At 42.1% G+C, this 16,749-nt stretch overlaps 1 long non-coding RNA gene across 1 annotated transcript; it reads right to left on the reverse strand.

Moving 5' to 3' along the window:
- Positions 1–9,921: 9,921 nt before the first annotated feature.
- Positions 9,922–13,501, reverse strand: LOC148977207 (uncharacterized). Its single transcript, XR_016145654.1, has 4 exons — positions 13,440–13,501; positions 12,140–12,213; positions 11,960–12,003; positions 9,922–10,077 (listed from the first exon to the last, which is right to left on the reverse strand). It is a non-coding gene; the product is annotated as an uncharacterized LOC148977207 (long non-coding RNA).
- Between the last annotated feature and the right edge of the window lie 3,248 nt (positions 13,502–16,749).

Consider the following 16,749-nt stretch of genomic DNA (forward strand, 5'->3'; position numbering starts at 1 on the left):
TCATAATTGAGTGTTTCTATGCTGTGATCAAATGGCTAAGTGGCTATTTAGACAATCGTCACCTAATTTACCTTACATCACTCCCATCATAGAGAAGCTTCATTGGCTGCCAGTTAAATCTCGGATCAAATATAAAATCCTCCTCCTGACATACAAATCTCTCCATGTACTTGCACCTCAGTGTCCCTAAGTCCAGGCTCCGGACATTTGGTGATAGAGCTTTCTGTGTTGGTGCTCCATCACTCTGGAACAAGCTTCCTCATGCCATCCGCTCTGCTCCATCTCTAACGACTTTTAAAAACACGCTTAAAACACACCTATTCACTGAGGCTTATGGGCTTTTAGCTCCCCTGGCCTCTCACCTCTCTCCTCCTATCCCCTCCCTTCTTCCCCCTCTTGCTGTTAAAGCATCCTTGGGTTTTATGAAAGGCTCTATATAAATTAAAGTTATTATTAGTGGTGCTTGCTGAAAGCAAGGCAACACTATTACTATTGTGTTTTTTGAGTCGGCCCAAAAGTTTGGCACGCTACTCCTCCCGCAGTTTTTGTCACACACCCATGAATGAGGTCTCAAAACGTGCGGAATATTCGGGAATGGTGTGCTATGACTTTTCTAAGCGATCGGGGGTACGATGTTCGCCCGAAGGGCGAACAAATTTCCCAAAAATCCCATAGACTTAACATTGCGACAAACTTTGACGACTCATAGCTCCGAGCGAGGATTTCACAGAAGCCTGCGATTTACCACATTTGAAGAGGCTGACAGGCTCTGTAAGAACATACCTCACAATGGGGTAAAAGTTGCACCCCTGGGGGGCAGGAGCTGCCCAAATTTTCCCCCATTGACCCCAATGTTATTTAAAATTTCTAGTATAGCATTATACTTTTCCAGGAAAAAGTTTGGCGCACTCCTACGTCCACAGTTTTTGTCACAGACCCATGAATGAGGCATCAAATCGTGCGGCCTATTGAAGAGAAGTGTCCTATCACTTTTATCAGAGATCGGGGGTACGGTGTTCGACCCAGGGGCGAACAAATTTCCAAAAAATCCCATAGACTTAACATTGAGACAAACTTTGACGACTCATAGCTCCGAACAACGATTTCGGAAAAACGTGTGATTTTCCACATTTGAAGAGGCTTGCAGGCTCTGTAAGAATATACCTCACAATGGGGTAAAAGTTGCACCCCTGGGGGGCAGGAGCTGCCCAAAGTTTTCCCCATTGACTTACTATGGTGAAGGACGTCCCATCAAATGCATGTGTTTTTCCTACTATGGTAAATTGCATAGGGATTTTGTATTGAACATAGCTCTGGATCACAGTGTCATAGAGACAAGGGGGCGGGCTCATTTTACTCAGACGACCAATCAGTCTCTCAGGATCATTGTGATGCTATCAAGCCACGCCCTAGCAACCATATAGAGCACCTTAGCAACAACTCCCATAGACTTCCATTGAAAGAGATCAAAGGGATATCTCCGGATAGAAGTGTCATACAAACACAAGGGTGGTCTCGTTTGACTCGGGGTAGCAAACAGCCAATCATGAATCACCTCAACAATTTCTGGCCACACCCTAGCAACCATTATCGAGCACCTTAGCAACCAAATTTTAAAGAGGGATATCTTCCATTCTGAATGTCATACAGGCTTGGGAGTTGTATTATATCAATTACACTGACAAGCAGCCTTTGGAGATTCATGATTGGCAGCTGCCAAGCCACTCCCTAGCAACCAAAAAGAGTACCCTAGCAACCATTTTGCAAGGCCTACATCTCTGCATCAGAACATCGTATAGAGATGGGGGTTGGTTTATACATTCACATTGACTTTGGAGCTTCATGATTGGAAGCTGCCAAGCCACTCCCTAGCAACCAAACAGAGTACCCTAGCAACCATTTTGTAACAGCTATATCTCAGCATCAGAACATTGTATCACGATGGGGGTTGGGTCTTTTGACTCATGCTAGCACATAGAACTTTCAAAATGCTAAACATGCTAGCTGTGAATAGCTACATGCTAATATTGATTAGCTAAGTGCTAAATCATGCCATGAACAATATAAAAACTCTATAATAACCATATGTGAACACTACCAACCACCTAGTAATACCATAGCAACTACCCAGAATACCCTAGCAACAACCTAACAACACCATAGCAACCACCCAGAACACCCTAGCAACCGCATAGCAACACCCTAGCAACCACCTAGAAACTATCCAGAACACCTTAGCAACACCCTAGCAACCACCTAGCAACACCCTAGCAACCACCCCAAACACCATAGAAACCACCTAGCAACACCTTAGCAACCACCCAGAACACCCTAGCAACCACCTAGCAACACCATAGCAACCACCGAGCAACACCCTAGCAACCGCCTAGCAACCATCCAGAACACCTTAGCAACACCCTAGCAACCACCTAGCAACACCCTAGCAACCACCCAGAACACCCTAGCAACCACCTTGCAATACCCTAGCAACCACCTAGCAACACCCTAGCAACCACCCAGAACACCCTAGCAACCGCCTAGCAACACCCTAGCAACCACCTAGCAACACCTTAGCAACCACCGAGCAACACCCTAGCAACTGCCTAGCAACCTTCCAGAACACCTTAGAAACACCCTAGCAACCACCTAGCAACCATCCAGAACACCCTAACAACCGCCTAGCAACAACCTAGCAACACCCTAGCAACCACCCAGAACACCCTAGCAACCACCTAGCAACACCTTAACAACTACCCAGAACACATTGGCAACCACCCATAATACCCTAGCAACTGCATAGCAACCACCCAGAATACCCTGACAACCAACTAGCAACCAGCCATAACACCCTAGCAACCGGGTGGTGAGTTTTGCCACTGCAAGCACCACTTCACATTTTCCTCTGGAAATGTACATTCTAGTTATTATTATAACCTTACTAAATCTCAGAGCAATACAGCAATTAGATTTATTAATTACTTTTGTTACTTTTTTAAAAACCTCAAACACACACACACACACACACACACCACCGACCACCCTATACCACAAGCAGAGCAAGACACCAAATCATGAGGTCTGATTCAGGGTCAGTTTCACAAAAAAAAAAAAAAAAAAAAAAAAAGACCAAAAGAAAGGAGGTAGAGCTGATTGGGACAAAAGTTCAGCAGACTAGGTTGAAACCTCAGCTCACATGATATCCTTCAAAAGTCCTGTGGTGAAGTAACTGAAATAAAGATAATTATATAGAAGCTGTAATGTGATTGCTAAGAATACATGTAATTGTGTACATTTCCTTGATAATGAAAGACATTTGCAGTAATATTAGTAAAAGTAATCTATACACTGTCCTGGATGGAGCTGTCCCTGGATCCCTCGTCCTCTTCAGATGGCAGCGTTATTACCAACAAAGTAAGGTCACAAACTGTATGTCATAATGACACAACAAATACAATCACCTAAAGGATTATAAGGAACACCATACTAATACTGTGTTTGACCTCCTTTCGCCTTCAGAACTGCCTTAATTCTACGTGGCATTGATTCAACAAGGTGCTGAAAGCATTCTTTAGAAATGTTGGCTCATATTGATAGGATAGCATCTTGCAGTTGATGGAGATTTGTTGGATGCACATCCAGGGCACAAAGTTCCCGTTCCACCACATCCCAAAGATGCTCTGTTGGGTTGAGATCTGGTGACTGTTGGGGCCATTTTAGACCACACCCCTAAATGCATTGAGGCAACTGCCATGTGATTGGTTGATTAGATAATTGCATTAATGAGAAATTGAACATGTGTTTCTAACAATCATTCAGGTGAGTGTAGGTGCAATGCTTTATGAGGGCACTGACACACAATTTTAAACCCACTTTATTGGGTAGGCCTAATGTGACTGGTAGGCAACAGTTAACATTATTTTAAATTGTTATGATTACTCAACACATTATGTAATGTAGTTTTACATATATTTCACGAGTTCACACTTACATATAATTTTGAGTGAGTAAGATTCAATGCGTATTTGGCGTGCTGTCCGGAGGGAGGGCTCCGTGCTCGGAATTCTGCCCGAACCCAGAGTACTCCCCCCGTATGTAAGTGATTTTTTAGAAAGAGGAGTGTGCAGGACTAGGAGTGTGGAGAAGGGGTGGAGGAGGGATGCTGCAAACTGCCAATGGATCGAGGTAAGACTGCTGAGTCTATATATACCCTCTTATCATTGGTTGCTGATTGCTGATTGCCGTCCACTCGTGTTAATTATCTGAACGTGCTCCTCCCGAACTTAGTTATTAACAAAACTTCATTTCACGAGTTCACACTTACATATAATTTTGAGTGAGTAAGATTCAATGCGTATTTGGCGTGCTGTCCGGAGGGAGGGCTCCGTGCTCGGAATTCTGCCCGAACCCAGAGTACTCCCCCCAAAAGGCTAAAGAGCAGAGGACAGCCGCCGGACTAAAGACCCCCCAAAGAGTGCCAAGAAATGGCGGGCTGGCATCTCGAGAAGGGGCCTGGATGCTTGGTCAGGGAGGCCCGTGATGTTGGCTCACTGCCTGGACTGATGGCCCTTGTTGACTGCGAACAAGGTGTGGTTGTTGTATACTTGTCCAGGAGGTTTTCACGCTGCATCCACTGTAAGACCAAATATTCGCTGAAATGAAAGAGAAAACATGAGTGCTCTACCTGGAATTTTCTCGCTCCGTCCGATGTGAGACCAATGCTCGCTGGACGGAAAGAGGAAACCTGAAAAGAGGAAAATGAGTGCTTATCCAGGAGATTTTCTCGTACTCTCGTCCACGGTGAGACCGAATGCTCACCGGATGAAAGAGAGAAAATTTAAGTGCTCTACTGGGAAAGCTCTCGCTCCGTCCGCTGTGAGACCAATGCTCGCTGGACGGAAAGAGGAAACCTGACAAGAGGGGAAAATGAGTGTTTGCCCAGGAGATTTCTCGTATTCCATCCGCTGTGAGACCAGCTGCTCGCTGGATGAAAGAGAAAATTTTAAGTGCTCTACTGGGAAAGCTCTCACTCCGTCCGCTGTGAGACTAATGCTCGCTGGACGGAAAGAGGAAACCTGACAAGAGGGGAAAATGAGTGTTTGCCCAGGAAATTTTCTCATGTCCGTCCGCTGTGAGACCAACTGCTCGCTGGATGAAAGAGAAAATTTTAAGTGCTCTACTGGGAAAGCTCTCACTCCATCCGCTGTGAGACCGATGCTCGCTGGATGGAAGAAGGAAAACTGAAAAGTGGAAAAATTGAGTGCTTGCCCAGGAGATTTTTTCTCACACTGCATCCGCTGTGAGACCAACTGCTCGCTGGATGAAGGAGAAAAATGTAAGGGCTCCTCTGGGAAAGCACTCACTCTGCTCATAAAGTGATGGCGGTTTTTTGAGTGTCTAAGAAAAACGAAAAAGGGTAATTTAAACGTGGCATTGAGTGTGTGAGTGGAACTGAAGGGCTGGTAGCTTATGCGGAAAGCCGAATACATTTAATGAGAATTTCCAGTGTTATGGGGTGTCCGGAGTCGGGGGCGGGTGGGCTGGGATCTTTGGATCCCTTTAATCAGGGTTTGTGAATTGTTTAACTCCACAGAAGTAGTGCCGTACGACAGTTTATGGGAAAAACTGGATTGCCGCTCAAATAACCTTTAATAGGAGATAAAAGATTTGATTGGAAAGAGAAAAATCGGGGGAAGGCAAGTTATAAGAGACGTTATATTTATCGTTTCCTTTCTTTATGTTACCTCCAAGCGGTAATATAGGATTGAAGGGTCCTGGGAGATACCGCTTGGAGAATAAATTTTGATGCGTGCGACGTTAGCTTGGAGACCAAGCTTGCTGGACAGAGGAAATAATCAATTAAGGGTTTTAGCAGGAATAATAATTCTAAATGGTGATGTACTGGAGAGAAAACATCATTGTTATAGCAGTGTAGAAAATAAGCCAGAGGAACAGAGCTCCTGCGGGAGCAGAGAAGAGGTCACTGCTTGAGCAGTGTAGAAAATTATCCAGAGAAACAGAGCATCTGTGGGAGCAGAGGAGACGTCACTGCTGTGGCGGTGTAGTAAATTAGCCAGAGAAACGGAGCTCCTGTGGGAGCAGAGTAGACAGCATTGCTGTGACGGTGAAGAAAATTAGCCAGAGAAAAGAGTTTCAGATGGAGCAGAGGAGACGACACTGCTGTGGCAGTGTAGAAAGTTAGCCAGAGAAACAGGGCTCCAGTGGGAGCAGAGGGGACGTCACTGTTATAGCAGTGTAGAAAATAAGCCAGAGTAAGAGAGCTCCAGTGGGAGCAGAGTAGACATCACTGCTGGGGCCGAGTGAAAATTAGTCAGAGAAAGAGAGCTCCAGTGGGAGCAGAGTAGACATCACTGCTGTGTCAGTGTAGAAAAAATAGCCAGAGAAACAGAGCTCATATGAGAATTATTCAGAGAAACAGAGCTCCTGTAGGAGCAGATGAGACATCACTGCTGGGGCCGAGTAGAAAAATTAGCCAGAGAAACAGAGCTCCTGTGGGAGCAGATGAGACATCACTGCTGGGGCAGAGTAGAAAAATTAGCCAGAGAAACAGAGCTTCAGTGGGAGCAGATGAGACGTCACTGCTGGGGTAGAGTAGAAAAATTAGCCGAAAGAAACACGGCTCCTGTGGGAGCAGAGTAGACATCACTGCTGGGGCAGAGTAGAAAATTAGCCGGAAAAAAAAACGCGGCTCTTGTGGGAGCAGATGAGACATCACTGCTGGGGCAGAGTATAAAAGATTGGCCAGAGAAACGGAGCTCCTGTGGGAGCAGAGTAGACATCACTGCTGGGGCAGAGTAGAAAAGATTAGCCAGAGAAACAGAGCTCCTGTGGGAGCAGATGAGACATCACTGCTGGGGCAGAGTAGAAAATTAGCCGAAAGAAACACGGCTCTTGTGGGAGCAGATGAGACATCACTGCTGGGGCAGAGTATAAAAGATTGGCCAGAGAAACAGAGCTCCTGTGGGGGCAGAGGAGACATCACTGCTGGGGCGGTGGAGAAAATTAGCCAGAGAAACAGAGCTCCAGTGGGAGCAGAGGAGACGTCACTGCTGGGGCAGTATAGAAAATTAGCCGGAGAAACAGAGCTTCAGTGGGAGCAGATGAGACATCACTGCTGGGGCAGAGTAGAAAAATTAGCCGAAAGAAACACGGCTCCTGTGGGAGCAGAGTAGACATCACTGCTGGGGCAGAGTAGAAAAGATTAGCCAGAGAAACGGAGCTCCTGTGGGAGCAGAGTAGACATCACTGCTGGGGCAGAGTAGAAAAATTAGTCAGAGAAACAGAGCTCCTGTGGGAGCAGAGTAGACATCACTGCTGGGGCAGAGTAGAAAAATTAGTCAGAGAAACAGAGCTCCTGTGGGAGCAGATGAGAAATCACTGTTGGGGCAAAGTAGAAAAATTAGTCAGAGAAACAGAGCTTCTGTGGGAGCAGATGAGACATCACTGTTGGGGCAAAGTAGAAAAATTAGTCAGAGAAACAGAGCTCCTGTGGGAGCAGATGAGACACCACTGCTGGGGCAGAGTAGAAAAATTAGTCAGAGAAACGGAGCTCCTTTGGGAGCAGAGGAGACGTCACTGCTGGGGCGGTGGAAAAAATTAGCCAGAGAAACAGAGCTCCAGTGGGAGCAGAGGAGACGTCACTGCTGGGGCAGTATAGAAAATTAGCCGGAGAAACAGAGCTTCAGTGGGAGCAGAGTAGACGTCACTGCTGGGCAGTGGAGAAACGTACCTGTGCAAATGAGCTGTGGTGTGAAGCCGAGCAAGAGCGGGAAGTAGATTGGGGCCTGGCTGGCCGATTATCATCTTCTTGAGCGCAAACAAAGATGCGAAAAAGAGGGGCGATTTAATCTTTGCAGGATTATGCACATCTTTATTAACGTTTCAAAATGGCTTAGGGAACTTTCACCCTGGCAGTTAAGTCCGTAACGGGGAAAGGTTCGCATGAAAAATCGCTAATGTGAACGCCATTATGGGAACCGGGTGCGCACTGGGGTACCGGACCCGAGACTACCTGGAGGAGGTGGTGGTAGTACTGACTACCCAGCACGGACTCGGGTGCGCCCTTGTTCAGGAAATAAGGTATCCTGTGCATGCGTTTTAGCTTATTGTGATGTATTCAGTTAAATGAGTAAGGGATGATAGTGTTGAGGAATTACCCTGGATACGAGCGAGAGTGAGCCTGCAGTGTATTCGAGCATTGTACGTGGAATCAGAGCAACATATTTGTAAATCCACTGTATTCTTACGGGTCCGTTTGCAAGCAGCAGAAAACCACCTTATGCGACACACGTACAATAAACCTGTATTGTTCACTTAACTGCGCATAGTAGAAGCAATTTTACTAAAAATAAATAAGTAAATACACAATATTTACCCACGTTCTGCTTTCCATCGAGCGCCGTGCACGTTTGCAATGACATAAGATGCACGCGAACGCACCAAGGTTCGATAGAATTAAATTGGGTGTGGAACCGGACCCACGCTGCGGGGGGCGTCGGGGACAAATGCGCTCGGACCGCTGCAAACACAGGATACAAACCATATATGGCATTTCACCGTAACAAGCCTAGTGTAAAAGCTCCGTTGTTTCTCATTTATTTATTTGTCATTTCTAAGGGTGGTTCCCTGCCGATTTGTTCGTTCTGGATTAGTAAACCAAATGGTGAAGCTGCGGGTTAGAATTGGTCTGAACTTCTGAAATCTTAAAAGAGGAGTCGATTCCTGTTAATGGAATCGATTCCTAGCTTTGGAATCGACTCTATATTCCTAACGCCTCGGATCGAGGAATCGATTCTTTTTGGGATCGAGGAATCAATTCTTTAGAATCGATTCCCAGCCCTACTGTTTACGTGTGAGTTTTACGCCATAAAGAAGCATCGCGTTTAAGGAACGCAAATCATTGTACAGAAACTATTTATATCGATCACAATTAGTATCCGGATAGCGTAAATGCTCGACATTCAACGATTGAAGCGATGCGAAGTTCAATCAGGGACGCGAAAGTTTTCAGCTAAGCACTCACAGAGTTGACCCGGCAGATGTTTGAGAGTGTGGATCAGCCGGGACTGGATCTGCAGCGTGGCTTAACTTACTTACTGCCTGTTGCGACGGCCGACGCTGGAGGAATGTCCATTCCTTTGCGTTAAGATGGCAGCATTGCCTTGTCCATATCTCTATGGCAGGAATTATTGAATGGTCCGGTTTAAAGATACCGCGGAAGTAGATTGCGGATGTTTCGCCCGGGGTGGCGATGACCCGTTTGTTTGGCCTGACGCCCATGGGATGATACCGGGTTGCGGAAAAGATTCCTAATTCTGGACGAAAGATTCTCTATCGAAAACAGGAAGAGCTAGATTCGGACATGGCCAAATGCTGCAAACTGCCAATGGATCGAGGTAAGACTGCTGAGTCTATATATACCCTCTTATCATTGGTTGCAGATTGCTGATTGCCGTCCACTCGTGTTAATTATCTGAACGTGCTCCTCCCGAACTTAGTTATTAACAAAACTTCATTTAAGACTAATGCAAAAATTGCAATTAAGTCAATCTTTATGTAAAAAAAAAGCTTTGTATAAAGTTGTTTGACAGGTTGCCATTTAAAATCATGGTGCTGTATGCAAAGGCAATTCCATTGTGTGACATAGAAGAGATGTGTACAAAGGCAAAATATGTGATCAATTAATTAGTATGGATGATTGATATGTTTCAATATCCCAACACTGACAGGACATAATGTATTATTCATAGGGGAGTCAGTATGTTTTCTACATAGAGAAAGGTTAAGGATAAAAAAGCAACAAATGTTTATTTTTTATTTTATGAAACTATTCTCTGAATAAATTCCCAGATATATTTTATGTTGTCTTGGATGCTCATAAAAAAGTGCTCCAAAATGGCAATGAAAGGGTCCAGTAGCAAGAAGCGTTTATTTTCACAACAGTAAGAAGAAAGGCAAACTACACACAAAAAACAGTGCTCCACAACCTTCTTGGGCTCCTGACAGGAGCACTAACAGGTGTCCATATCCGCCACCCACTCCAATGGCCACTTCTTTCCACTGTAACACAAAAAGGACACATGCAATTAGATGTTTTGGTTCTGCAGAGGAACTGAAGACACAAAGACACACATTGAGACTCCTGTAGCCTTTTTTCCAATGGCTGTGTTTTACTGGGTTTTTTTCATTACATCACAGTTGTCTAATTTTTGTCAACTACAATGCAAGGAAAGCCTTAATTGTTATTTTAAGTCAAGAAAATTCTATAATCTGTTATGTTTCTGACATGAATCACTGTTTGGTGCGAGTCCAAAGTTTTTTTACATTTTATAAGCATAAATTGATTTTGTCTTAGTAAATCAAAAATGAGGAATGTAAAATTCTAAAATTCTCAGGACAGCAGCATTTTTCCAAATTTCAATCTTAACCGTTCTATTTCATCAGAAACAATCTTAAAACAGGGCTTTAAGGGTAAAATACCAAACTAACCTTAAAGGGTTAGTTCACCCAAAAATGAAAATTCTGTCAGTATTTACTCACCCTCATGTTGTTCCAACCCCGTAAGACCTTCGTTCATCTTCGGAACACAAATTAAGATATTTAAGATATTAAGATCGCTCCTGCATACTAGTCCATAGGCTTCTTGAGGGAATGACTTGCTGGCCTCAAAGTCATTAAAGGACATTGTTAAAATAGTCCAAGTGACTACAGGGGCTCAATCTTAAGTTTATCAAATGACGAGAACACTTTTTGTGCGCAAAAAACAACAAAAATAACGACTTTGTTTAAACTATTCGTTTATTTCTCCCTCTGCGCGAGTCAGGTTACTAGTTTAATCGCGTAAGCTTCTGTTATTGTACGTCACACGCATCACACACATGACCAGCGTCGGCCAATAGTGAGCCAACAAAAATAACGACTTTGTTTAAACTATTCGTTTATTTCTCCCTCTGCGCGAGTCAGGTTACTAGTTTAATCGCGTAAGCTTCTGTTATTGTACGTCACACGCATCACACACATGACCAGCGTCGGCCAATAGTGAGCCTATGTGTGACGTAGCTCTACGCAATCACACTATGTTAACTGACTACAGGCCCATGGAGAAGGAAGTGAATAGTTGAAATAAAGTCGTTATTTTTGTTTGTTTTTGCGCACAAAAAGTGTTCTCGTCATTTGATAAAGTTAAAATTGAGCCACTGTAGTCACTTGGACTATTTTAACGATGTCTTTAATGACTTTTCGATGCCAGCAAGAGTCATTCCCTCAAAAAGCCTATGGACTAGTATGCAGGAGCGATCTTAATATCTTAAATATCTTAATTTGTGTTCCGAAGATGAACGAAGGTCTTGCGGGGTTGGAACAACATGAGGGTGAGTAAATACTGACAGAATTTTCATTTTTGGGTGAACTAACCTTTTAAGGCAGAATTCCCCAAACTCAGTCCTGGAGGGCCACTGTCCTGCAGAGTTTAGCTCCAACCCTCCAAACACACCTACCTATGAGTTTCTACAGATCCTTAAGACCTTGATTATCTTGCCCATGTGTGTTTGATCAGGGTTGGAGCTAAACATTGTAGTGGCCCTCCAGGACCGAGATTGGGGAACCCTGGAATAAAGAGAAAACAAAAACAAAGTGTCTTAGTAAGGTGTTGGGCCACCAAGAGCCACCATAACAACTTTATGGACTGAAGCTGTTATACACACCAAATAAAAGCATATATTTTGGACCAATGGAGCTCCCCTGATTTAAAAAAAACTATGCCAAAGAGCATGAAACTCTTCTGGGGGCACGTAGTAGCCCAACACCTTATTAAGACACTCTGTATGGGTTATAAAAAAATATTTATGAACTTTATCAACAAATCTTACCTTACATATGTCAATAGTTTGTATATGTTAAAACTAATTGGCTGTGAGTGTTACCCATGAGAAGTTGTACTTACCAGAGTTTGCATGGTTCCCACTCCACTTGCTTCCATTTTTGACCCTAAAAATAGTGAGACTTTTTCAGTTTCAAATATTTGCTTTGTTTAGCAGTTACACTAATCACCAATACTTTTCAAGACCATTACACCAACAAAATAACATTTTGTAACCTATGTAGTGTTTTAGTGGTATTTAACCTTAATGACTTTGTATTTGGCAACGCTCTTCACAGGGTAATACCCCTGGCTCCCTGTCACTGTATGTGGGCATTCTGAAAGTGAACAAATATTACATTCACAAAGCTTAAAGGGTTAGTTCACCCAAAAATGAAAATTAAGTCATTAATTACTCACCCCCATGCTGTACCAACCCCGTAAGACCTTCGATCATCTTCGGAACATAAATGAAGTTATTTTTGATTAAATTTGAGAGCTGTATAACTACCACATAGACTGCCTAAGGGAATGACACTTGACGGCCCAGAAAGTCAATGAAGAAAATGTTTAAATATTCCATGTGACTACAGTGGCTCAACTATAAGTTTATCAAGCGACGAGAATCTTTTTGTGTGAAAAAACAAACAAAAATAACGACTTTATTTGACTATTCCTTTTCTTCCTTGTAGGCCAGAAACGAGACTTCCATACGATTTCCACGACGCATGCGCGAGAACTGAACTGAAGTAGTGTAAGGAGATCGCAATTCTCGCGCATGCGTCGTGGAAATCTAAGGAAGTCTCGTTTCAGGCCAACAAGGAAGAAAAGGAATAGTCGAATAAAGTCGTTATTTTTGTTTGTTTTTTCACACAAAAAGTATTCTCGTCGCTTGATAAACTTATTGTTGAGCCACTGTAGTCACATGGAATATTTAAACATTTTCTTCATTGACTTTCTGGGCCGTCAAGTGTCATTCCCTTAGGCAGTCTATGTGGTAGTTATACAGCTCTCAAATTTAATCAAAAATAACTTCATTTGTGTTCCGAAGATGATCGAAGGTCTTACGGGGTTGGTACAGCATGGGGGTGAGTAATTAATGACTTAATTTTCATTTTTGGGTGAGCTAACCCTTTAACACTACTATAAACAAGTCATTATAAAATGATAAGTGGTTAATAAGCTTGAATGGGTTGTACTTAATTACAGTTTTGATATTGTAGTTATTATGGTACAGAAGTTGTATTGAACACTGGTAATTTACTGTAAATGTAATCAACACAAACTTTAGGGTTGGGCAGTTGTAATAAATATATTGGTAAACAAAGGCAAGTTAAATCCATTAAATCCAAATCTCTATTGTGCTGCCTGGCAGTTGTTCATTGCTTTGTATCTCATAGCAAAGACTAACAAGCTTTTGACTGTGAAAAACAAAACCTATTGTGTTGGCAAATAATTGCCAGAAGACTGTAACTAGGTACTACAGCTCGTCATACTAATCAATTTTGTGGGATTCAGTTCACACTCCAATACAGAAATCTGGACAAGCAGTACATCAACATACCTTTCCTTTTTTTTGGCCGCACTGTAGCGGGAGCAGAACAGCCTCCTTTCACAACTTTCACTGTCAAACAAGGTAATAACATATTTAAACGATTATGGTGTGATTTGTATCTAACAAAGAGCCGTAGAATACGATGTGTAGGCCCAGGACATCTCTGCAGCGCCACAATATTTAGTTTAAAATGGTATTAACACAAATTAATAAACAAATATTGCACCTCCTGTGGTTTAAAAATTGCAATAGGTCATATTGCGAGTTCGATAAGATTTTGATTAGTTGTTCAGCCCTACTGTTGAATAAACAATTGAACAAATTAATTTGGACATCGCCTAAACCTAATAGATCACAGCAACTTACAAATGCAAATACAGCCTTCATGAAGACTCACAACAATTAATATAAATCCCAATGTATGGATTACACACATTACATACACACCTTTCCTTTTATTCGGCCGCACAATAGTGGGAGCAGGACAGCCTCCTTCCACAACTTCATCTGTTAAATATTGAGAAACATTTAAAATATGTGAAAAAAATATTTTAGAACATTTGCAAAATGTTGCATCCATGTCTCCCTCATGAGGAATACAATTAGGCACAGTTTATAATGAAGACTGGAGACTTCCATATGATGGAGACTTTAATATTCCATATAATGAAGACTTTAATATACTTTAAATTGTAGTTTATTTCAGTGATCAAAGCTGAATTATCAGCAGCCACACTGCTCCACACTCCACAAGTGTCAAATGATCCTTCAGAAATCACTCTAATATGATGATTTGCTGCTCAAGAAACATATATATAAATGTTTCGGACTCTGAATTTGTTTACAGTTTCACATTACACAAAGTAAGAGTATGGTTTAACTCTTCATATACTGTAGCTCCTTTTATGCTCACCTTTTTCAAAAGAAACTGGGGAGGCTGCTGAAGGTCCTTCTGGGGAGTGGGGTCTTTTCCCCAGGTTCTGGGATGGCTTTACAGAGGGTGCTAAAGAGGACACTGGGTGTTCAATTGGGGACTTTGGTGGTCCAATAAGGACCTGGAGGTCCTGTTGGAGCTGTTGGAGGATTAAGAAGGACCACTGCTTCCTGCTGATTTGAAATGACCATTGGTGGTCCTGTTGGTGGTTCAACTGGGGCTGATGAACTTTGAATTACTTGTGGGCTCCAGCCTACATTGTAGAAGTACATAATTATTTAGAAAACATCAATCAACCTTTTTCACAATTTTAAGTCATTTTATAGAACAAATCTAATCGATTCATCAAGAAAAAAAGTCCGTAAAAATAATCGTTAGTTGCAGCCGTAGTAGCAAAAAGAGATGTGTATAGACCTAATAAGTGCTGTTCTACCAAACTACTTCTTCCTAAGTTGTATTAATGGGTGAATGTCCTCAAGACATGTGATGAATGTTTTGAGATAGTCTGGTGGATGACCAATTGTGCCATTTTTTCAACTGGAATTTTATAATTAAAATTATAGCACGGCTTTATAGCACATTGTCTTCCAACTGAATTCAATAAATAGAATAGAATGACACATTTATTTAGCACTATCATATGTACTACTGTATACCCAAAGCGCTTTACAATCATATCAGGAGGTCTCCTCAACCACCATCAGTGCGCAGGATCCACTTGTGATGTGATGGAAGCCACCGTCAAACAGCGCCAGTGCGCTCAACAAACCAGCTACTCTGCTAGGACTAGTGTCACCACCTAAAAAGTGTAGAACCCTGATCTGCAACATCTATGATGGGCATGGATCACTAAGTTTAGGGCCAGTCACTGTTTTAGTGAAAAAAGGCAGCATATCGGCATGCGTTTATAAAAGAATGTTCTTTTCTTTAATCCACCATCACAGTTCAAGCTTGGTTTAGTATAAAAGCCAAATATACTGGATCGCCTGGTGTGTGTGTTCTATTTTATTTAAGATTAAAATGAAAACCAAGCAGATAAAATTAATGTTATTTTATTGGTACTTAAACATGAGCAGCTAAATAGCTAGCTGCTTAGCTTTTAACCTCTCCCAATTAGTTTAGTTTTAGTTGTAAGCAAAAACCTTCAATGATAATCTGAATGATCTATTAGTCAAGAGAAGGCAACCACAGGCTGACCTGTGAGGCTGTGACCACATCAAATACAGGACATTTTTTTTTTAAATAAATAACAGAATATTCTTACCTTGAATAACAATATCATACATGGCCTTAATTCGTTCAAGGCATGTATGTGATGTCTCACTCAGCTGGCAGCGGGGTGCCAAAACCTCAGACACCCAATTGTTTTGCTTTTTTCCAGGCTTGGAGAGAAGTAAAACCCCCCTTAACCCCAGGGCCTGCAATTTTTCGAGCTACAAATACAAGGACACACATACAAAATAACATATATTATTTAAAAATATATCTAGCAACATTTGGAAAATAACCTGCATAAAAACAATACAAGAAATTGCATACCAACAACACAGCTTCATCCTGTATATGGGAGGTAGTCCGATTTTTTTTTTGCATTTGAACCCAGCCCTCCCTCTTCTGATCAAATTTTAGTATTTTTTTTTCTAGCCTCAGCTTATGTGGCTGTTCTTTCTTGCATGTTTTGCAGGCCACATTTAGGTCTGTATGACAGACCATACATTTTCGCCTGGTTGTCCCCTGGCCTGGCATTTCTATTATAGATAAAGTAAGAGAGTGACAGAGATTTTGAGAAGAATTTCTTTCACACAACCAAAACAGAACAATAAATATTTAAAAAAAAAAAAAAAAGTAATACTTAGGCAACTTGAAAACACCAGGCTTCTGGAAGAGAAGAATAAAGAGAGAGAGAGAAAGTGTTTGTGTGTGTGAGAGAGAGACTGAGAGTGAGACAGAGAGAGAGAGAGAGAGAGAGAGAGAGAGAGAGATAGACTGACAGTGAGAGAGATAGAGGAGTGGCTCTTAAAAGAGCCGTTGGTTTCTTATAAAATTAGACAGGTGGAGGTAAGGATGGTGGGTAAAAACAGGAGCTGTTGGACAAAGGAAAACGAAAACATAGTTATTTTGCAGCAAAGATTCCACGATTTGTCATACTATACATATAACTGCAACAAAATAAAGAAGATAACTTTGATGCTGCTGTTATTGCATATTCAGCATGCAAACTGCATTCATGTACAGAAGCAGTGTGTCGTAATAAATGAGATTTAAAAAAGATTTTGTTATTTGTCCTCTCGATGCGCCTGTAAATAGTTGTGTGTATGGTTATTGTTTTAGTGTTGTACCCCCAATTTTGCCCATTTTCTTCTGAAAGATTTATTTACATCAATT

Source organism: Pimephales promelas, chromosome 11 (genome assembly GCF_988280905.1).
Source record: "Pimephales promelas chromosome 11, fPimPro1.hap1.1, whole genome shotgun sequence".
NCBI classification, from domain to species: domain Eukaryota; kingdom Metazoa; phylum Chordata; class Actinopteri; order Cypriniformes; family Leuciscidae; genus Pimephales; species Pimephales promelas.